The 24,622-nt window shown below is 41.6% G+C and overlaps 1 long non-coding RNA gene across 1 annotated transcript; it reads right to left on the bottom strand.

Annotated features, from left to right (window-relative positions):
* Positions 1 to 5,923: 5,923 nt before the first annotated feature.
* Positions 5,924 to 7,558, bottom strand: LOC120852939. The gene is made up of 3 exons (XR_005718686.1): positions 7,523 to 7,558; positions 6,142 to 6,233; positions 5,924 to 6,007 (listed from the first exon to the last, which is right to left on the bottom strand). It is a non-coding gene; the product is annotated as an uncharacterized LOC120852939 (long non-coding RNA).
* Positions 7,559 to 24,622: the final 17,064 nt, after the last annotated feature.

Below are 24,622 nucleotides of genomic sequence, written 5' to 3'. Positions count from 1 at the left end.
TAATAACATAGGCAGGCTTCCCCTTTGGCACAGAGGTAAAGAATCCACCTGGAATGCAGGAGAGGCAGGAGATGCAGGTTCGATCCTCTGGGTTGGGAAGAGCCCTTGGAGTAGGAAATGGCAACCCACTTCAGTATTCTTGCCTGGGAAATCCCATGGACACAAGAGCCTGGCGGGTGCCAGTCCATGGGGTCGTAAAGTATCAGACACAACTGAGCATACACAGCAGAATAAGAGCAGATATGCATTTTCTAAACAGAAGCAAAAAGGCAAATTAGTTGTCTGAGAAGGCCTTACAAATGGCTGAGAAAAGAAGAGAAGTGAAAGGCAAAGGGAAAAAGGAAAGACAAACCCATTCGAATGCGGAGTTCCAAAGAAGAACAAGGAGACATAAGAAAGCCTTCCTTACTGATCAATGTAAAGAAATAGAGGAAAACAATAGAATGGGAAAGACTAGTGATCTCTTCAGGAAAATTAAGAGATATCAAGGGATATTTTTCATGCAAAGATGGGCACAATAAAGGACAGAAATGGTATGGACCTAACAGAAGCAGAAGATATTAAGAAGAGGGCTCAAGAATACATAGAAGAACTATACAGAAAAGATCTTCATGACCCAGATAATCACGATGGTGTGATCACTCACCTAGAGCCAGACATCCTGGAATGCAAAGTCAAGTGGGCCTTAGGAAGCATCACTACAAACAAAGCTCATGGAGGTGATGGAATTCCAGCTGAGCTATTTCAAATACTAAAAGATGATGCTGTGAAAATGATGCACTCAATATGCCAGCAAATTTAGAAAACTCAGCAGTGGCCACAGGACTGGGGAAGGTCAGTTTTCATTCCCATCCCAAAGAAGGGCAATGCCAAAGAATGCTCAAACTACCGAACAATTGCACTCATCTCACACGCTAGTAAAGTAATGCTCAAAATTCTCTAAGCCAGGCTTCAGCAATACTTGAACCATGAACTTCCTGATGTTCAAGCTGGTTTTAGAAAAGGCAGAGGAACCAGAGATCAAATTGCCAACATCCGCTGGATCATCAAAAAAACAAGAGAGTTTCAGAAAAACATCTACTTCTGCTTTATTGACTGCGCCAAAACCTTAGACTGTGTGGATCACAACAAACTGTGGAATATTCTTAAAGAGATGGGAATACCAGACCACCTGACCTGCCTCCTGAAAAATCTGTACGCAGGTCAAGAAGATATGGAATAACAGACTAGTTCCAAATAGGGAAAGGAGTACATCAAGGCTGTATATTGTCATCCTGCTTTTTTAACTTATATGCAGAGTACATCACTGGAGAAAGAAATGGCAACCCACTCCAGTGTTCTTGCCTGGAGAATCCCAGGGATGGGGGAGCCTGGTGGGCTGCCGTCTATGGGGTCACATAGAGTCGGACACGACTGAAGCGACTTAGCAGAGTACATCATACGAAATGCCAGCCTGGATGAAGCACAAGCTGGAATCAAGATTGTCAGAACAAATATCAATAACCTCAGATATGCAGATGACACCATCCTTACGGCAGAAAGCGAGGAGGAACTGAGAAGCCTCTTGATGAAAGTGAAAGAGGAGAGTGAAAAAGCTGGCTTAAAACTGAACATTCAGAAAAGTAAGATCATGGTATCTGGTCCCATCACTTTATGGCAGATAGATGGGGAAACAATGAACACAGTGACAGACTTTATTTTGAGAGGCTCCAAAATCACAGCAGATAGTGACTGCAGCCATGAAATTAAAAGACGCTTGCTCCTTGGAAGAAAAGCTATGACCAACCTGCTGCTGCTGCTAAGTCGCTTCAGTCGTGTCTGACTCTGTGCGACCCCAGAGATGGCAGCCCACCAGGCTCCCCTGTCCCTGGGATTCTCCAGGCAAGAACACTGGAGTGGGTTGCCATTTTCTTCTCCAGTGCATGAAAGTGAAAAATAAAAGTGAACTTGCTCAGTCATGTCCGACTCCTAGCGACCCCATGGACTGCAGCCTACCGGCTCCTCCATCCATGGGATTTACCAAGCAAGAGTACTGGAATGGGTTACCGTTGCCTTCTCCGATAACCAACCTAGACAGCATATTAAAAAGCAGAGATATTACTCTGCCAACAAAGGTCCATCTAGTCAAAGCTATGGTTTTCTCAATAGTCATGTATGGATGTGAGAGTTGGACTATAAGGAAAGTTGAGCACTGAAGAATTGAATCTTTTGAACTGTAGTGTTGGAGAAGACTCTTGAAAGTCTCTTGGACTGCAAGGAGATCCAACCAGTCCATCCTAAAGGAAATCAGTCCTGAATATTCACTGGAAGGATTGATGCTGAAGCTGAAACTCCAACTCTTTGGCCACCTGATGCGAAGAACTGACTTGTTTGAAAAGACCCTGATGCTGGGAAAGATTAAAAGTGGGAAGCAGAAGGGGATGACAGAGGATGAGATGGTTGGATGGCATCACTGACTCGATGGACATGAGCTTGAATAAGCTCCAGGAGTCGGTGATGGATAGGGAAGCCCGGGGTGCTGCCATCATCCATGGGGTCGCAGAGAGTTGGACATGACTGAGTTACTGAACTGAACTGAGACAGATCACTCTGGAAGCAGTGGGATGGGTGACAGGCTGGGGCCAGTAAGGAAGTAACTGAGGGTACACCGGAGGTGCATGCACAGGAGGTGAGTGCACAGTTGTTTGAGAAAGAGGATCAACATCAAGTGGAGAAAAACTGGGATGACAAATGAGGTTCCTGTGGTGAGTGACTCAGTCAGGACACTAACACACACCCAAAAAGAGGAGACAGGAGGAGGAACAGACCTGAGGAGGAAATGTGAGTTTATCTATCTTTGTATGCCTAAAGCCCAGCCAGGGCCTGACTTAGTAGAAAAGTGTCACACCTATGCTGAGAGAAATTTCATTTTAATGTTAAATATGAAGTATATACACCACACCTAGATGAAGATATTTGGTAAGTGGTTAGATATATAGGCCAGAAGCTTAGAACAAAGGTGCAGACATCAGATGTGGCTTTATGTATCCAGACATTAAGTGTAGGAATGAGAAGAAAAGACAAAAACAGGCTCTGCAAAACAACAGACAAGAAGAAACATCCAGAGAGGCAGGAGAATGAGGAGGGTATAGCGCCATTAAAATCAGTAAGTGGGAACTTCCTTGGTGGTCCAGTGGTTAAGAATTTGCCCTGCAATGCTGGGGATGAGAGTTCCATCCCTGGTCAGAGAACTAAGATTCCGCATGCCATGGAGCAAGCAAGCCTGCGCGCCACAACTACTGAGCCCACACACACTGCAATGAAAGATCCTGTCTGCCATAACTAAGACCCAACACAGCTAAGTAAAAAAATATATTTTTTAAAAATCAATAAATGAATTTCCAGAAAGAAAGGATCAGAAGGGTCATGCTGCAGAGATGACCAGTGAAAATGTGTATACATTGGACTTGGTAAGTAGGTTTTCACTGCTCACTTAAATAAGAGAATTTCAGCTGAGCAGTGACAGCAAAAACTAGATTGCACTGGGCTGCACTGAATGGGGAGGTGAGAAAATGGAAACAGTAAGGAAATCCCACGTTTCCAAGAAACTTGGCCATGAAGGAAAATGATAGCACAAGTTTGAGGTAAGGTTGATTTTTGGTTTTGTTTATTTTATTATAAGAGGAAAGAAATTTGAGTACACTTATAGATTGGGGGAGGGTCTAATGGGGAAGGAGTAATTGAAGAAGTAGAAAACAGAGGGCCCTTAGAAAGGGATAGAGAAGGATGGATAAGGAGATTAAGTGGGTAAGGGTCTTCCCTGGTGGTCCAGTGGTTAAGAATCCCCCTTCCAATGCAGGGCACTCGGGTTCCATCCCTGCTGAGAAAACTAAGAAGCTACTGAGCCCACACACTCTAGAGTCCATTTTCTGCAACAAGAAAAGCCCGTGCACCGCAGTGAGAAGTCCCTGCCCACGTGCTGCAATGAAGAGCCTAAGCAGTCAAAATAAAAAAAAGAAGAAAGGTAAAGAGGTTAGCTTCAGACTCAGGGAGAGTAAGCTTTCTGATAAAGGAGGGAAAAAGATAGGGATTCATGCAGGTGCAGGTATATTTAAGTTAGAATATATAGGAAGATAACAATGTTTAAACAAAAATAATAATATTATAGTATGCAAGACTGATGCTGAAGCTGATGCTCCAATACTTTGGCCACTGGATGCGAAGAGCCAACTCATTGGAAAAGACTCTGATGCTGGGAAAGATAGAAGGTAGGAGGAGAAGAGGATGACAAAGGTTGAGATGGTTGGATAGCATCACTGATTCAATGGCCATGAGCTTGAGCAAGCTCCGGGAGATGGTGAAGGACAGGGAAAGGACGGGAAGCCTGGCGTGCTGCAGTCCATGGAGTTGCAAAGAGTTGGACACAACTGAGTGACCGAACAAAATGTAATTTATAATGTATGGAAGTAAAATGTATAAAGAAACAATGGTAATATAAAGGCTGGAAAGGGACAAACAGAAGTAAACTATTATAAAGTTTTTATACTATATATGATGAGGTATAATATCACTTGAAGGTAGACTTTGTAAGTTGAAAATATATACCACAAACTCCAAACCAACCACTAATATAGCAAAACAAAGAGTTATACCTAATAAGCCAACAAAGGAGATAAAATGGAATCACTGAAAAATATTCAAGGAGTTCCCTGGTGATCCAGGGGTTAGGACTCCATGCTTTCACTGGTGAGTGCCCAGGTTCAATTCCTGGTTGATTATAGAAAGCTTACTGTCAACTCATAAAAAGGTGATATATAAAATAAGTGGAAAAACAAAAATAGAAAGTAGTAATGTCCACACTGATGTATATCAACTGATATATATCCATTTGAATATAGAAGTGAAATTCTGGAGAAAAGAAATTTTAAAAATTAAGCTTGCTTTCTCTATGAAGTCACTGAGTTAACTCTCAAAAATAAAGAGAAGAAAGAAAACATATATCCATATATTCCCCTTAGAAACTATCCAATATCTTCTAAGCTTCTCAATGTATGGCTTCTGTGCTTTTTTTTTTTTTTTTAATAAATACAGACTCTTTTCCACACTAGGGAATATGGCTTCCATCTAACCTATTTTACCCCAACAACTTCTATGGACTTTACTTCTGCGACTACAACCATGACCAAATTCAAAGACTGTTCCTACTCCTTCCTTGACTATTACACAGAACATTGTAGATTAATTGTACCTTCATCGTTGACACTTTTTTCTCTTTTGACTTCAGAGATTGTATTTTTTAATTTTTATTATCTCTCTTGGTGGTTCCTTCTCTGTTTGTTTTTTTTTTTAATTTTTGATTTCTCTTTTTCCTCATCCCCAAATCTGAGTATTTCAGAAGAGCTATTTTGAAAAAATTCTATGTGGGAATTCCCTGGAGGTCCAGTGGTTAGGACTCAGCACTTTCCCTGCTGAGCTCCTGGGTTCAATCCCTGGTCATGGAACTAAGATCCTCCAAGCTGTGTGGTGCAGCCAAAAATAAATAATTAAAAAATTATAAGCCTCAATTTTCTAATTGAAAAGGGGGATGAAAATTAGTATCCACCTGTTGTGAAAATTAAATGACTTAATTACCTAAAGCATTCTGTACAATAGTAAATACTCAACAATTGTTAGTTGTTGTTATTCTCATTGTTGTTATTTTTGTTGCCAGTCCAACCAATGCTGATACTACTGAACTCATTACTTATGGCCCAGGTATATTTAACAATTAATTACATAAAAATAGATAGGTGTACACGTAATGGCAGATGGCTACGAATCTTATTTCCACAATAAGATCACAAGCTCTTGAGAACAGGGCAAGCCTGACCTCTTCTAAATCCACTGACCACACTAGCCAACCCTAGCCCCCAACTGAATCAACGCTAGAACACCTGTACCTCAGTTGTGTGGGAGGTTCTAATCCACCCCTAAGGCTGTGTCCTCGTTCTTCAGTCCTCTTGCTTCTCTCCGGATTTATCCCTTCTTCCTGTAAGCAGAGGTAGAATTGAGGTTAGTCATAAGGCCCTGTCAGGGGTGACAGGGATTGCGAGCAGCCAAATACCCTATGTGAGGCCATGTGTCAGTCCACAGAGACGTGCAGAAACTAAACTCGTGAATTACCGTGAGTTCCAGCCCTGGGTTCTCTATGCCAGTCTCCACAGTGGTCAGAGCAAAGGCCTCTTTTCCATTTGTTTTCTCCATCTCCTGTTCTCCTGAAAGACGAATTCAGAGCCAAGAGTGGAAGATTAGTTGTTCTGTAATGTGAGACTGGATAGAACTTTTAGGGCCAGTTATCCACAGGAAAAACAAAACTAAAAATATGTAGAGATTCAGCTGACTTCTTTAAGGACTGAGAATCAAGAAGATTGGAAGCATAATTCTAAAATAATGAACAATGAAATATAGACTTCTACTTTCTATTGTCAATAGCTAAGGAAGGGGAAATAACATAGAAGAGAAATGAAAGGCAGGGGAATTAACATGAATCAATGGCTCACAAAGGGCTCCAGGACCTGGACTAAAAAGGACGGTCTTCAGTTCCCTTGAGGAAGAGCAAGAGGGCAACTACTCCTGTTAGCCTCCAGGAGGCCCCACTGAGCTGTACTAATAAGAAAACAAGGAGGCAGAGGGCTGGGAAGACCACGCCCACAACACATTACTGAGAAAACCAAGATGAACAGACTTTCAAGTTCCTGACCATAATGCAGCATGACAATCATTTCTGGAGTATCTAAGAGAGTTCTTCATGAGAGAAAATAAACCTACACATGGAATAATCAGGATGAGTGTTAATTATCCCCAATAAAGAAAGTTTAAAACAAAATGAGGGAATAAAGAAATAAAGCAGGACTTCCCTGGTGGTCTCCTGGTTGAGAAACTGCCAGCTAATGCAGGGGATGCCGGTTTGATCCCTGATTCAGGAAGATTCTACTTGTTGCAGAGCAGCTAAGCTCGTGTGACACAAGAACTGATCCCTTGCTCTAGAGCCTGAGAGCCACAACTGCTGAAGCCCTTGCTAGAGCCTGTGCTCCACGAGAAGCCACTGCAGCAAGAAGCCCACGCACTGCAAGGAAGAGTCGCCCCTGCGGGCCACAGCTGGAGAAAGCCTATTCAGAGCGGTGAAGACCCGGCGCAGTCAAAAGAAAAAAAAGCTCATTTACTGGAATCATCCATTTAAGAAAAAGAAACAAAACAAGCACTCAAGCTCACCATAAGCAACCTTTATCTAAACATTCAAAGTCACAATACAGGTTCATCTGAGACATTTTTTTTACATTGTAGAAATTTTCCTTCCCTATGGAATTGTGTTTTGTTTTTGTTTTACTGTGATCCTTTCAACCATTTAAATATAATTTCATTAAGCATCATAAATGGATAACTTTTGTTTTATAAATCAGGGCCTTCCTGCATAGATACAGACCTACTTGAACTTGGTCTCAGTAGGTTCAATTAAAAAATCTGGCAAATCAGGCTCCTGCCCTCCCCCAAGATGATTACTTACTCCAGCTTGTAGACTTCTTCTGGTGCCTCAGACAGGACAGAAAGAACTCAGTTCCATGCCACCCTGACTCTGAAGTCAGGGCTGGGAATGAGGCAGGGTGATTTCCTGATTGGCTCATTTTGCCCTTGGGCCCTCCTTTGCTGTGCTTGCCCTTGCCTGTAGAGAAGGAGTGCAACTCTCAAGTTAAATATTTATATGCTTTAAAGACTGTTTTGCAGGGTCAGGTCTAAGAATTCTGCAGGAATTCCTAACAGGCACGTCAGTAAAAGCACTGCCCAAGTACTGAACTAGGCACAGGGGAGAAAAATAAGCAGAAGAAAAGTAAGAGAAAGATCTCTGCCCTCAGAAAATGGATCATCATTTGGTACTGGGAAGACAGTTCCTAGAAAACAACAGAACACAGGACTGCACAAGATTTGATTCCAAATGACTGCTAGGAAGTCTTTTGCTGCATGGCTCTGGGTGCTGAGGACACAAAGATGAATGGGATACTGTCTCTACTGTGAAGGAATTACAAATCAGTGAGCAAAGACATGTGTCAAAAAAGGCTTTACACAGCTGGTTCCATTGGTCCTGAGCGGGGAAAGTCTTGAAAGGTAAGCAGAGAATCACTGACAGAGAATAGGAAAGATATACTACAAGAGGGAGAAACACACAAAAAAGGCACAGACGTGAAGCCTTCTTGACATACCAACAAGGCTGTAAAAATACAGCTAAAGAATAAGGGGATATTTTTTGAGAAATTAATGAAGGAGGGACAAAATAAAGTAAGAAATTAGTTAAGGAATGAATGGAGAAAACATGAAAGAGATGGTAATGGTTTATCAAGAGGTGTCTGGAGATGCAATCAAGTGCCATGCTGAACGTTTGGGCTTATCTGGAGCCAAGTGGGGAGGCAGGAGGAGGGACTGGAAGGATGCCTGTTGGAGACAGGAAGACCAATCAGGAGACAAAAGCTGGTCCAGACATGCTGACCAGACAAGCTGGTCAGACATGGAGAGGCTCTAACCAAAGTACTGGATGCAGAGGAAGAAACGAATCTATAAGGAGTGATGACTGGTGGGGCATGGAGGGAGTAAATGAAAGGGAGGAAGTAATTCTCCAAAATTATTCAAAATAATCTAACTTCTTCCTACTCCTACCTACTCCTAGTCAGTAATACTGAGCTATATGTTGTTCCCTAAACACTTGGTGTTTCCTTCTGCCTGTATAGTCATATGTTTGCGGATGCTGTTCCTTCTGCCTCTGACATACTACCACTATCTATTGCTGTTGTTGTTCTTCAGTTGCTAAGTCCTGTCTGACTCTTTGTGACTCCATGGACTGCAGCAAGTCAGGCTCCTCTGTCCTCCACTGTCTCCTGCAGTTTGCTCACATTTATATCCATTGAGTTGGTGATGCTATCTAACCATCTCAACCTGAAGCCTTCCTCTCCTTTTGCTTTTAATCTTTCCCAGCATCAGGGTCTTTTCCAATGAGTCAGCTCTTTGCATCACGTGGCCAAAGTATTGGAGCTTCAGCTTCATCATCAGTCCTTCCAATCAATATTCAGAGTTGATTTCCTTTAGGATTGACTGGTTGGATCTCCTTGCAGTCCAAGTGACTCTCAAGAGTCTTCTCCAGCACCATAGTTCAAAGGCATCGATTCTTCGGTGCTCTACCTTCTTTATGATCCAACTCTCACATTTATACATGACTAGTGGAAAAACTAAACCTTTGACTATAGGGACCTTTGTTGCCAATGTCTCTGCTTTTTAATACTGTCTAGGTTGTCATAGCTTTTCTTCCAAGGAACAAGCGTCTTTTCATTTCATGGCTGCAGTCACTGTCCACAGTGATTTTGGAGCCCAAAAAATAAAATCTCACTGCTTCCACCTTTTCCCCTGCTATTTGCAATGAAGTGATGGGACCGGCTGCCATGATCTTAGTTTTTTTCAACGTTAAGTTTTGAGCCGGTTTTTATTTATCTAGCAAATTCCTGTCTGAGAAGGCAATGGCAACCCACTCCAGTACTCTTGCCTGGAAAATCCCATGGACAGAGGAGCCTGGTAGGCTGCAGTCCATGGGGTTGCTGGGAGTCAGACACGACTGAGCGACTTCACTTTCACTTTTCACTTTCATGCATTGGAGAAGGAAATGGCAACCCACTCCAGTGTTCTTGCCTGGAGAATCCCAGGGACAGGGGAGCCTGGTGGGAGGCCATCTCTGGGGTCGCACAGAGTCAGACACGACTGAAGCGACTTAGCAGCAGCAGCAGCAGCAAATTCCTGTACCACCAAATCTCTGTTGCAAGGCCGCTCTTTTCAATGAAGTTTTCCAAATTCTCTCCAGTTCAGACTTCAGACCCCTTTCCCCACACTCCTGCTGCAACGTGCTTTTGCAGAGGTCTACAGAGCGTTTAGTGCTCTACATGTCTACTTGTTTCCCACCAGACTATGATTTCATCAAGCACAGAGTCTCTTTATCTTATTTGCCACTGTAACCCTGGTAACCGCACCTTCCCTGGGGGCCAAGAGTGTGGGTGGGAAGCTCCAATATTTTGGCCACCAGATGCGAAGAATGGACTCATTAACAGACTCATTGGAAAAGACCCTGATGCTAAGAAAGATTGAAGGCCGGAGGAGAAGGGGATGACAGAGAATGAGATGTTGGATGGCATCGCCGACTCAATGGACATGAGTTTGAGCAAGCTCTGGGAGTTGGTGATGGACAGGGAAGCCTGGCGTGCTGCAGTCCATGGAGTCACAAAGAGTCGGACATGACTGAGCAACTGAACTGAACTGATCCCCAGACTCAAGATCTGCCACAATATTGTGGTTGTTGTTATTTAGTCACCAAGTTGTGTCCAACTCTTTTGCAACCCCATGGATTACACCCTGACAGGCTCCCCGTATAGTGGGTTACCACTTCCTTCTCCAGGAGATCTTCCCAATTCAGGGATTGAACACACATCTCCTGCATTGGCAGGTGGATTCTTTACCACTGAGCCACGAAAGAAGCCCGCCACAATATTAGACAATCAATAAATATTTGTGGGGCTTCCCTGGTGGGCCAGTGGTTAAGAATTCACTTTGCAACGCAGGGGACACCAGTTCAATCCCTGGTCCAGGAAGATCCCACATGCTGAGAAGCAACTAAGCCCCCTTGTGCCACAACTACTAAGCCCACGCACCTTGAGCCTGTGCTCCACAACAAGAGAAGCCACCGCAATGAGTCCATGCACTGCAACAAGTGAGTAGCCCCTGTCTTGCTGCAACTAGAGAAAAGCCTACATGCAGCAATGAAGACCCACAACAGCCAAAAAATAAAATAAATACATGAATCTTTAATATTTAATATTTACAAATAAATATTTGTAAAATAAGTGAAAAAAACAGATTTCTGGCATTGGGTGCGAAGATGATGATGACAAACACCAAAACAGGAAGATATATCTCTATTTCCCTAGCTCCATGCATTTGTGTACACATACACACACACAAAAGGCCTAGCAGAGTAAACGTGTGTTATATTCTATAACCGAGGGCAACTCATTTTGCCTCTCTGGACCTCTTCTGTTATTCCTGCCCTGCCTAATTGCCCAATGCTATTTCACAAGATTATTAAGAAAATTTGATATACTAATGGAAAAATAATTTGAAAAACAGTAGGAAAACTTAGAATTGTAGGCTATTATTGTAAGTCCCTATAGAAACTCAGGAAAATTAAAGATATTGTCAAGGTCACATCTGACAACAGTCTTAATATGATTATGAAATCTCTCAAACTCATTCTCAGTCAGTTCAGTCATTCAGTCATGTCTAACTCTTTGCGACCCCATGGACTGCAGCATGTCACACCTCCCTGGACATCACCAACAGTCAGAGCTTGCTCAAACTCATGTCCATCAAGTTGGTGATGCCATCCAACCATCTCATCCTCTGTTGTCCCCTTCTCCTCCTGCCTTTAATCTTTCCCATCATCAGGGTCTTTTCCAGTGAGTCCGTTCTTTGCATCTGGTGGCCAAAGTCTTGGAGCTTCAGCTTCAGCACCAGTCCTTCCAATGAATATTCAGGACTGATTTCCTTTAGGATTGACTAATGTCATCTCCTTGCAGTACAAGGGACTCTCCAGAGTCTTCTCTAACATCACACGTCAAAAGTATCAATTCTTTGGTGCTTAGCTTTCTTTATGGTCCAGCTGTCACATCCATACATAACTACTGGAAAAACCATAGCTTTGACTAGATGGACCTTTGTCGGCAAAGTAATGTCTGCTTTTTAATAGGCTATATAGGTTGGTCATAGCTTTTCTTCCAAGGAGCAAGCGTCTTTTAATTTCATGGCTGCAGTCACTATCTGCAGTGATTTTGGAACCCCAAAAAATAAAGTCTGTCACTATGTTCATTGTTTCCCCATCTATTTGCCATGAAGTGATGGGACCAATTGCCATAATCTTAGTTTTCTGAATGCTCAGTTTTAAGCCAGCTTTTTCACTCTCCTCTTTCACTTTCATCAAGAGGCTCCTCAGTTCCTCCTCACTTTCTGCCATAAGGGTGGTGTCATCTGCATATCTGAGGTTATTGATATTTGTTCTGATAATCTTGATTCCAGCTTGTGCTTCATCCAGGCTGGCATTTTGTATAACGTACTCTGCATGTAAGTTTAAAAAGCAGGATAACAATATACAGCCTTGATGTACTCCTTTCCCTATTTGGAACCAGTCTGTTGTTCCATGTCTGGTTCTAACTGTTGCTTCCTGACCTGCATACAAATTTCTCAGGAGGCAGGTCAGGTGGTCTGGTATTCTCATCTCTTTCAGAATATTCCATAGTTTGTTGTGATCCACACAGTCAAAGGCTTTGGCATATTCAATAAAGTAGAAATATATGTTTTTCTGGAACTCTCTTGCTTTTTCGATGTTCCAACAGATGTTGGCAATTTGATCTCTGGTTGCTCTGCATTTTCTAAATCCAGCTTGAACATTTGGAAGTTCTCAGTTCACATACTGTTGAAGCCTCACTTGGAGAATTTTGAGCATTACTTTACTAGCGTGTGAGATGAGTGCAATTGTGTGGTAGTTTGAGCATTCTTTGGCTTTGCCTTTCTTTGGGATTGGAATGAAAACTGAACTTTCCAGTCCTGTGGCCACAGCTAAGTTTTCCAAATTTGCTGGCATATTGAGTGGATCACCTTCACAGCATCATCTTTAAGATTTGAAATAGCTCAGCTGGAATTCCATCACCTCCATGAGCTTTGTTTGTAGTGATGCTTCCTAAGGCCCACCTGACTTTGCATTCCAGTATGTGTGGCTCTAGGTAGGTGATCACACCATTGTCGTTATCTGGGTCTGAAGATCTTTTGTGTATAGTTCTTCTATGTATTCTTGCCACCTCTTCTTAATATCTTCTGCTTCTATTAGGTCCGTACCATTTCTGTCCTTTATTGTGCCCATCTTTGCATGAAACTTTCCCTTGATATCTCTTAATTTTCTTGAAGAGATCTCTAGTCTTTTCCATTCTATTGTTTTCCTCTATTTCTTTGCAGTGATCACTGAGGAAGGCTTCCTTATATCTCCTTGCTATTCTTTCAAACTCTGCATTCAGATGGGTATGTCCTTCCTTTTCTCCTTTGCCTTTAGCATCTCTTCTTTCCTCAACTATTTGTAAGGCCTCCTCAGACATGCAAAAATGCCTTTTTGCATTTCTTTTTCTTGGGTCTTGAGCACTGCCTCCTGTACAATGCTACAAACCTCCATCCACAGTTCTTCAGGCACTCTGTCTAGAGATCTAATCCCTTGAATCTGTTTGCCACTTCCCTTGTATAATCAGGGATTTGATTTAGGATTAATCAAACTCATTCTAGCTCACACTTTATCTCTGTTTTCATTTTTACTTTAGATAACTGCCAGTTCTGGAGTCAAGCCCAGGCATATTTATAGGCACAGATCCTAGCCTTCAGTCCAGGTAAGATGATGCCAGTGATCACATCTGTCTTCTCTTGCCCTCCCTCTTCCCTCTTTCTTTTTCTGCTAAAAGGTGTAAAGAATAATCCATATTCATCTTCTAAATGCAGGCTACAGCATTCATCTCACTTTTCTAGCAGATAAAAATTTCCTTTAAATGCAGGTACAATTAATAACTGGAGAAGATTTCAAAATGGCAACCCACTCCAGTATTCTTGCCTGGAAAATTCCATGGACAGAAGAGTTTGGCAGACTATAGTCCATGGGATCGCAAAGAGTCCAAGACTGAGCAACTGAGCACAACTGATAACTCCCAACTGCCAAAAGGAAGAGAATTAATCTGGCTGGTCAAAGTGAGGTCATTCAGTCATGTCTGACTCTGCGACCCCATGGGCTCTAACCTACCAGGCTCCTTCGTCCATGGGATTTTCCAGGCAAGAGTACTGGAGTGGGTTGCCATTTCCTTCTCCTGGGGATCTTCCCAACCCAGGGATCGAACCAGGCAGACACTTTACCATCCGAGCCACCAAGGAAGCCAGCTGGTACTTCCTCTCATTGCCCCAAGGGCTCACAGACTTGGGCTTCATTGTTTAAATGTTTTCTTCTTGTCTTATCACTTACATTTGATAAGTTGTCTCAAAGTGCAGATGAGGAAGAATGAAATGATTTACCCAGAGTCAACAGCTAGTTAGTGACTAAGCGAAACCAATATCCTGAATTCCTCACTTCTGTTTCTGTATTATTTGTGGGCTGTAGGGTGAAAGATAAGAGATGATTCTGTTTCTGCAGTTTTTTCAAAAGATTTTTCTGTACTTTCACAGCTCATCCTTATAACATTCTTATCAGCAAGTCAATTACTTATCCTGTTTTAGGTACAAAGAAAATTATATTCAAAGAAAATGAGCAGGGTTTCTGTGGTGGTTCATTGGTAAATAATTCACCTGCCAATGCAGGAGACATGGATGCAATCCCCAGTCCAGGAGGATCCCACATGCCGCAGAGCAACTAAGCCTGTGTGCCACAACTATTGAGCCTGTGCTCCAGAGCCCAGGGACCACAACTACTGAAGCTCACACACCCTAGAGCCTGTGCTCTGCAACAGGAGAAGCCATCACAATGAGAAACCCAAGCACCACAACTACAGAGCAGTTCCCACTCGCCACAGCTAGAGAAAGCCCAAGAGCAGCAATGAAGACCAAGCACACCCAGAAATAAATAAAATAAAATAAAAATGAGCAATTTGTCTAAAATCATACAGCTGATTAGGGCAGAGCCAGGACTGGAAGTTTGCGATGGTCATTACCATGGACGCTTAGCCTCATAGCTCTCCTAAAGTCTAAGGGTTGTTAGCAAAACAGTTGAGTTCCACATTCATCCTAACTCTTTTTCTGAGGACATTTTATTTTCCAAATCACAAGCAGTCTTTTTGAAAGGGAAAAGAAAAAAGAAAAAAAAAAAAAGAACCATGAAGAAGGAGCCTAAAAACCTGCAACCAAATTTCAAAGTCATTGGCCAACTCAAAAATTTTAGATGTTCAAAACAAGAAACCAAGAAACTCAGTGAAAAACAGTATTTGGAGTGGTTAAAGACCAGAGATATCAGCAACTATGTGCTGCCAGATAGACAAATGTTTGTTTTGGATCTTGATAAACACATCAAGTTTTCTGTTGAGACCCTAAAGGCTCCATAGCCTAGTAATAAGAAACATGTCTAAAGAATAAATATTATGCCCTAGGGGAAAGACATGGCACCCCACTCCAGTACTCTTGCCTGGAAAATCCCATGGATGGAGGAGCCTGGTAGGCTGCAGTCCATGGGGTCACAAAGAGTCAGACACGACTGAGCGACTTCACTTTCACTTTTCATTTTCATGCATTGCAGAAGGAAATGGCAATCCACTCCAGTGTTCTTCCCTGGAGAATCCCAGGGACGGGGGAGCTTGGTGGGCTGCTGTCTATGGGGTCGCACAGAGTCGGACACGACTGAAGCGACTTAGCAGCAGCAGCAGCAGCAGGGGAAAAACAAAGCTGAAATAGCAAGCTTAAGACAAAGCCTCAACAGGATCAAGTCAATCCACTTCTACCTTATCTGAATGAGGAAAGAAATGCTAACCCTCTTCAAGTACATGTAACATCATCCAGAACCCCTACAAATGTTCAATTACAATGTCCAGCACCTAATTTTAAAATATAAGAGATTCTAAAACGAAAAAAAAGAAGGATCAAATGACCAAGCCCCTCAAAAAAAAAAAAAAACAGATCATAGAAACAAATCCATAAATGATCCAGATATTAGAAATATCAAATAGGGCCTTTAAAATAACTATGATTAAACTTTCAAGAAAATAAGGGGAAAGGTGGAGAAACAGATGAAGAGATGGGAGATTTAGAAAAGACAATTAAAATCTGTAAAAAATAAATGCATATTCTAGAAATTAAAGGCTAACTGAAATGGTTTCATGAACTACATAAAGCAAAAGACAGGGTGAATGAACTCAAAAAGTGCTCAACAGAAAACATCTGAACAGCATAGAGAGAAAAAATTGAGGGGAAAAAAAAGAGAATAAGACTTCCATCTTCTATTAAGGAGGCAGAATGCTGGAGAGTCTTGCTCCTCTCATTAAAACAACAATTTCGAAAATCCAGATAATCTGAAATTTTACAATTTTTGTTTAGCCAATCACTAACCTGGGTTACAAGTCACCTATCCAGTCTATGGCGTTTTGTTATGGCATCCTGAGCAGATTAAAACTGAGGATTATTATGAAGAGACAGTAATTAAGGCAGTGTGGTGTCAGAAAAAGCACTGACACATAGTCAATGGAATAGGGTCCAGAAATAGACCCACAAATAATATGGTCAACTGGTTTTCCACATGTTATAAAAGCAACTCAATGTTAAAAGGATAATGTTTCCAATAAATGGCACCACAGCAACTGGGTATCCATATGCAAAAAAGAAAAATTAATTTCAATTCATAATTTGTGCACTGTTTTAAAAGCAACTCAAAATGGATCAAGGACTGAAATCCCAAATCAGAAAGTATAAAGCTTCTAAAGAAAAAAAAAAACAGCAAATCTTTGTTATCTTGGACTATACAAAAATTTCTTGGATATAATGTAATGTCAAAAGCACAATCCAAAAAAAAAAAAAAAAAGCACAATTCATAAAAGAAAAAACAATAAAATGAATTTCCTCAAAATTAAGAACTTCTGCTCTCCAAAAGACACCATAAAGAGAATGAAAAGATATACCACAAATAGGTATAAAATATTTGCAAATTTCAAATCTGATAATAAACTTACAACCAGAATATTTTTAAAACTCACAAAACTGAATATTGAGAGAGAGAAAAAAAAAAACAAGCAAACAACTTGATAAATGGGCAAAAGATTTAGATATTTTACCAAAGAAAATATCAGGTGGCAGAAAAGCATATGGAAAGATGCTACCTCATTAGTCATCAGGAAAAGGCAAATTAAGACCACAATGAGATACCATTGTATACCCATTAGAATGGCTAAAACTAAGATGGCGGGGGAGGGAGGCGGGTTATGCGGAGAAAAGGAAAGGAAAAGAAAGAAAGAAAAGAAAAAAAATTACAATACTAAGTACAGATGAGTTTGCAGAGCAACTGGATGATGGAGGGAATGATCTCTACAAGCATATACAAAAACAAATTATAAAAATCAACTATATTTCTATGTACTAAAAAAATGAATTTTAACAAAAGATACCTTATAATACAATTTTTTAAATAGAGTATCTTCAAATACTTCTCTGTCTCCCCCATCTGTTCTTTCTGGGACTCCAATCAGATTTGTAGCAGGCCCTTGATGATATTCCACAGATTTCTAACACAGTGTTATGTCTCTCTCCTCTGCTCATTTCAAATAGTTTCTATTGCTATGTATTCAAGTTCACTAATCTTTTCATCTGCAATGTGTAAGCTGCTACTAACCCCATCCAGTGTACTTTTCATTTCAGATGATGTATTTTTTCATCTCTAGAAGTTTAATTTCAAATATATCTTTTTTATATCTTTTTTTATACCTCCTATTTCTCTCCTACTTCCTCTCCTACCTACTTCTTCCATCTTCTTGAACAATATTTTAATACATATGGGATGGGATATTAAAATACTTGCTTCAAAGGTTTTGTCCTCTATATCTATCATGTGCCATTTCTGTGTTTTTTCTATTGACTGATTTCCCCTTTTGTTACAAGCTTTATTTTTATGCATTATTACATGAAGTAAATTTAAATTTTTAAAAAATGGTAATTTCAAGTCAGAGGACAGTTAAAACGAGTTTTACACATTTGGGTGCTGCATTTTTTTTGCATTCCTTTAAATACTTTTGGACTTCATTCTAGAATGCAGCTAAGTTATTACCTGGAAACAGTTTGAATCTAGCAAGTCTTGTTTTTTTTTTTTTTTTTTTGCTTTGTTGCTGCTGCTGCTGCTGAGTCGCTTCAGTCGTGTCCGACTCTGTGTGACCCCATAGATGGCAACCCACCAGGCTCCCCCTTCCCTGGGATTCTCCAGGCAAGAACACTAGAGTGGGTTGCTATTTCCTTCTCCAATACATGAAAGCGAAAAGTGAAAGTAAAGTCGCTCAGTCGTGCCCGAATTCGCAACCCCATGGACTGCAGCCTACCAGGCTCCTCCATCCATGGGATTTTCCAGGCAAGAGAGGTTCAAAACAGCCTTTAAAGGGACTTCCTGGGCAGTTCAGTGGTTAAGACTCTGAACTTCCACTGCAGGGGGTGTGGGTTTCCTACATGGAACTAAGTTCCCACCTGTCTTGAGGCCAAAGAAAAACAAAACAGCCTTTAAACTAGGACTAATTTGGCTCTACTACTGAAACAATCCTTTCCTGAGAACTTGACTCAATGCCCCAAGAGTTAGGTCTTTCCACTTGGGTCAGTGGTTTCCCAGTCCTGTGCAAGCTCTAAGGATTTTTCTGATTGCTCTTTTCCAGTTCTTCTTTCTCAGGTCTCATTGGTTTCCTCACATGCATGTCCTTATCAGCCTTCTCTCTGTTACTCTCTCCTCCTCCGTACTCTGTCCTGTGAATACCAGCCATCTTGAACTGAACTCTGAACTCCATGAGATCACTGGGCCTGGAAACCCTTTCCAGGCAGTAAGCTAAGACAATCACAGGGTTCATCTTATTGCCCTTTCAAGGATCACCATCCTGTGCTGTCTGTTGTGCAATATCTGAAAATCTTTTCAGTTGTTTACGATGAGAGTAAATCTGGACCTTGTCACTGCATCTTGGCCAGAAGTGGAAATCTATGAGTGATTATGAGTGCCTACTATTGTGCTGGATGCAACCTTAGATGCTGAGGACACAGTCATGACCCACACAGACAACGGTCCTGTCCTCCTGGAAAAAAGCTTTTTTAAAAAAAGAAGAAGAAAAAAAAAGACCTCCAGGGAAACCCCTATAGCATCTTTTTAATTTTATTTATCTTGCCTACAGTGGGTCTTCATTGTTTTGTACTGGCTTTCTTTAGCTGTGATCAGGGGTTACTCTTTATTGTAGAGAGTGGCCTTCTTTCCTTGTGGTAGCTTCTCTTGTTGTGGAGCACAGGCTCTAGGTGCATGGGCTTAAGTAGTTGCAGCACACAGGCTCAGCAGTTGTGGCTCATAGGCTTAGATCCATAGCATGTGGAAACTTCCTGGACCAGGGATGGAACCTGTGTCCCTTGCATTGTCAGGATAAGAATCATCCACTTTGCCACCAGGGAAGTTCCGGGAAGAAGCTTTTTAATAAAGGCCTGTGAAGATCAGTATTGGGTTCTACAGCAGGAATAGATACAATTAAAAAGTCTTCATTCTGCCTTTCAGGACTTTCAGATCTACAGCTTCAAAAAATAGCAGATTACACTGGAGGGCAGAGGATAGGCAAAGAGGTGAAGCAGACATCTCTATAAAAACTTTGCCTATCATTTTTTTGCTTGTTTGTTTGTGTTTGCTCTCTTTCTTTGTGTGATTCTTTTCATTATTGTTGTTTTGTATTTTTTTTTTATTTTTTGACTACCATTTTGTAAACAGAATGGTAGTTGGCTGTAACAAAGCAGCATTAGTTTAAGAACGAATGTGGATAACTATAGTGTCCATTCAACAGAATCCTAAATCGAGTTGACTTATATGAAATGTTTACTTATCTCAATGCTTGATAGGGACAGCTTTTCCCCTAACTTCAATTAAACAAATAATTATGGACAAATTCACAGCTTAGAGTAGTGTATGGTACCTTTTCGTCCACTCCAATGCAACTTGTATTATTATTCCTATAGTCTTCTGCCCCCAGAAGAATCTCTCTTATTCAAGATCACCTCCATAATTTGTGGGGCCCAGTGTGAAACTAAAACATGCCCCTCCTTGATCAAAAAAAGAATTGCCAGATGTTGACAGCAGAGCAAAGCAAGCATGGGACCCCTCTGAGAGTGGGCCTTATGTGACTGCCTAGGTCTCACACTTATGAAACCATTCCTGCTCCTGTCTCACCTCCAAACAAATTCCAGTCTCCTCTATGATGCCCTCAACCATCTGTCAGACAGACAGGAAGGCTCTCCAGCAGCCTGGTAACACAATTAACACAAACACACAAACAAACAGTCAAAACATTTGCATCATTTGCAGATCGAATGCACAGTGCTTCTCCTAGAGTTGAAACACAACAGGAAACACTTGGTGGATAACAAATAATGAAGAAATCATGCCCTAAGAAAAGGAGTTAGTTAGCATAGCTTTAATCATCAGGACCTTTCTGGCACCCATGAAATCTTCCCACATGGGTGATCCCTTCTTGAACTCTAAGGATAAGTCTACCAGTGTTCATACCACACTAATGTCATTTAGCAATCTTTGGAGGAAAACTTTAAAATGAAGGAATTGGGACCTCCCTGGTAGTCCAGTTAAGACTCCATGCTTCCACTGTCAGGGGCGTGGGTTTGATCCCTGGTCGAGTAACTAAGATTCTACATGCAGCATGGCTTAAATAAATAAATAAAATGAAGGAATTATATTTAAAGGAAAGGCAGAGAACCAGAAAATGAAAATTTCAACTTTCCAATCATTAACTGAGCTACTGTTAAGTGGATACAGATCTACATTATCTTGTTATCAGCTAAAGAAGAGAACAGATTGAGAAATTATCCTGCTTCCAAAAAGGTAACTGAAAAAAATCAAGTTCCAAGGAAAAGAACTTCGCAGCCCTCCCCTTCCTCCCATGCTCAATTACATCTGGCCTTGCCGCCAGCCAGGATCATAAAATAGCTGCTATCTGGAGGAGTGAGGCAGGTTATCTTGTAGAATCTAACAGATTTTTAGAGCAAAATGGACCTTTAAGATTGTCTTGTTAACCACAACTGAACTGACTGTGAGCAGTGCAGGGCATCAAGCTGCAAACAACTGCCTGATCGGCACGGTGTAAGGACTCTGTGCTCTGCTGGTCGTGCACTTGGGCCTGCAGTGAATCTGACAGTCTATTATACACCTTCCACTTCATGAAGATGACATCCAGTCCCTCTCTCTACCTGTGACTTTGAGAAGTCTCCCCTCACTCTCCTGTCTTCCCCAAAACCTGAATGTCCTTTCCAATTAGATGATTCACTGATGTCTCAGCACCAATTGTTCTGAACATGAAATTACACTTATCTTGTCAGATGCCATCTCCTCCCAAATTCCCTCTGTTACCCTCTAGGTAAAGCATTCCTTATCCTTACTTTCTCCTTCTGTCCCCGTAGTGGTACTTTCCTCACTTGGCCTTGTGTAAAGCTAGGCATATGCCCGAGCCAGGTACAGGGTCTGGGCTAGAGCTAGGGCCTTTGTTCCCTTTCATCAGAGGGGAAGTTCCCTGAGAGAAGACCTTGTGAAGGAGAAAAAAAAAGACACAGAATAGGGTGCAAAGGAAAGCATTTAAAGATCCATCTCTTCAAAGTCACAATTTTGGAAAGAGTGGACCCTAAACACCAGGCCATGAAAATTACTGGGGACAGTTAATGGCAGATTTAAAGGGGTGGTAATGACAAGTGTTTTCCAAGGACCCTTTTATTTTTTAATGTTTTCTATATTCAACTATGATTTGTTTTTTGAAATGTTTGACATTTCTTATGGAATTCTGCTGTTTTTTAAATTTTGTCTATGAGAAATTTAAGGTCTTTTTCTCTTTAGCTTTGTCTCCCACACAGGTTCCCTTCAGAGTAATGAGACATTGAAAGTGTAAAGGGTGTGAAAATAGAGGAGAGAGATGATAAATACCCTTCCATACCGCAAGCATTGGTCTTGGCCAATTCAAAGACCAACCACTAGATAACCCGTTCTTTCAGTAAAGAGTTTCTAGAAATACCTATTTGAAAGATCAACCAAATGTTCTTTCACCACAGAAAGCAGAGTGAAACTATGGTAAGTCCTAAGGAATTAACCTTTCTGCTCTGTTGTTAAGAAATCTTATTCCTAAAGATTCTTTCTCGATATCCTGTTTGTAATTTCTCTGTCTCTTTGACTCTACTCCCTTCTCTCTTTCATCTCTGTCTGTCTCTTCATGCCCCTTCTTCTCTGTTTCCCACTTCTGTTACATCTTGCAGTGCCTTGCCTAAGAAAGCTGTGATAGTCAGAACTCTGGGGAACAGCTTCCCAAACTCCTGTGGAGACCACTTCAGTCCCTGCAGAGTGGAGCTGGTGACTGAGACAGGCAGAGATAAGGGTGTGTGTGTCAGGGAGCAGGGGGGTGAGCAGTCAAGGCTTTATCCTGGGAGCGACTTCCCTGGTGATCTCATGGTTAAGATTCTATGCTTCCAACACAGGAAGCCTGGGTGTTTGATTCCTGGTTGGGTAACTAGATCCCATATGCTGCAACTAAGAGATCCCGCATGCCCCAATGAAAATCAAAGATCCCATGTGCCACAACTAAGACCCGGTGCAGCCTGACTAATTAACTGTTTATTATTTTTTAAGGCTTTATGGGGGAATGAATGAGGCTCATGAAGAACTCAGTGAGGCCCTGTGAGCACAGTCATGTGGTCTAGAGATTCGGCATTAACAACAATCTCCCACAATTAGTCTTACAGGACTGTGACTAGAATCTTTATTTTCTATTTGCTGAACTTCTTGGGAGACTTTTGCCTTGGATTCTGATTAGAAAAACCTAATCTCTAGTATTCCTTATTGATCTGTAGTTAGCTAATTATTTCCCATGGTTAAATTGTGAGCTGGACAAAGTCTAGGAAAGCTGGTGTTCATTTCTCACTTCTGACCCTCCTCCTAGGTGCAAGTATACCTTATTGGTGAAAGTCTATTCTTGTTTGAAAAACAAGTTATAAGGAAGTAATCCTTGGCCAAAATATTTGTTATTAAGCATTTCAAGGTTTTTTTCTACCTCTCTTTCTTCTTCTTCTTCTTCTTTTTTTTTTTTTTTTTACTTTTAAGGCAGGATTGGAGAGATTTGGAGTCAGAGACTCCATGAGAAATGACTTCGTGCCTTTAAGGAAAGTATTTTAACCATCTTGAATCTCGAGTCCCACTTCTGCAAAATGGAAGTGATAAGTTAATCTGCCTACAAGATTGAGAGTCTGCCTACTAAATGAAAACAAAAGGGAAAGGAGAAAAAATGTTTGTATAAATGGTAAAATGTTCCCAAAACTTTAGTACCTGAAATATAAACATCCTAATATGGATCCTTTTGCTTTTTAAAAAAAGCTATATTGTTCATTTATCATATTTCAGGAACTACTCCAAGCCTGATATGTATTTCATTCATTTTCTCATGTAATCCTATCCACACACCTTTGAGGAAAGTACTATTACTATCCCAGTTTTCCACACAAGGAAACTCAGGCTTAGAAAGATGAAATACTTAAAGAGGTTAAACAACTTGCCCAACTGCTGATAAGTGGAAATCTTAGTTTTGAATCCAAACATTGGGTATTTCTCAAGTAGAGCTGAGAACTCCCGTAGGTTCCCAAATCCCCTTATCTCCCCTAATCAGAGGGTGGTGATAGGGGCATTGCAGCTGGGGCACTGATTCAGACCCTCAGTTCACATCTCCCCCAGGAAGCTGTTTCAGTTCCTGATAAAGCCTTCTAGAAGCAAGTATTGCAATAAAGATAAGTTTTGATATAATGGCATTCTCCAGAAAGGAATTAAGGCAACTCTGATAGTAAGGAAGGGCAGCCCAGATGCACTAGCTTTGAAGTCTGTAAACTCTGCCTGTGATTCAGTCCATAGGTCAGTTCTCAAGAACTCTTCCAGGCCTGTTGTCTTCCAGGCCTAAAAGATTAGAACCTGCCTGCAAGAAAGATGGAACAGAGTGGTGGCCACCATCTCATTTCCCTCCTATCCTCTCCACCTCTACAAGCCTTTCCAAGGAAACCACTGACCATATCACAAAGAGTAGGAGAAGGGGCCCTGCCTGGGTCAGATAGGGGCATGGAAAGGAGAGGCCATGTCTGAGACATGGAATAAAGGACAGCACAGATGACTGGGAAGCCAGTCTTTGGCACTAAAGCCCCCTCTCTTTTCCCTTTTCTCCTTCCTGTCTTCTTCTTCTCCAGCCTGATCAAAATCTGTCCTCAGGAAAAGATCAGAGATTGGCTGCTTCCCTGGGAACCAAAGTCAGGAAGTAACCATGTAGTTTCTGTGCCCTGTAAAGGGCTTTGCAGAATTGGTGAGCAAAAGAGGGAGGTGGGCTTTGTCATAGTCAAGTTTATTTTCCCTGTGCCTAGATCAGTCCCTGGCTCTTTAGTTGTTGACTGAACGAATTTTGGAGGCCAGGGAGTCCTTTTCACAACCCTTAAACTGAACACCTATTGGCCCTGGGCTATGAACCTGTGGGCCACAGAACTTAGATCTTCTGAGCAGAGGAACTTTGGATGCTAAGAGATCCAGGCCTGTGTGGGTGTGAAACCAACACTAAATACTGTACCACTACATGTACCCAGGGTGCCCTTCAGCTCCTAGCAGAGATTTATAAGCCTCACTCCAGCCTCCAGTCCCTGCTTCCAAAATCCCAGAATGCTGGCTCTACCACTGGAGGACATGCCCCCACCTTTCTGGGGCACAGAGCAAGGGGTCTGGATTAAGACCTCCTCACTGCTAATGCACTGCTAATGCACTGAATCATTCCCCCTCCCCCCAATTCAGTCTCCT

Source organism: Oryx dammah, unplaced genomic scaffold (genome assembly GCF_014754425.2).
Source record: "Oryx dammah isolate SB20612 unplaced genomic scaffold, SCBI_Odam_1.1 HiC_scaffold_26, whole genome shotgun sequence".
In the NCBI taxonomy this organism is placed as follows: domain Eukaryota; kingdom Metazoa; phylum Chordata; class Mammalia; order Artiodactyla; family Bovidae; genus Oryx; species Oryx dammah.
This window is presented reverse-complemented; position numbering and strand designations above follow the sequence as displayed.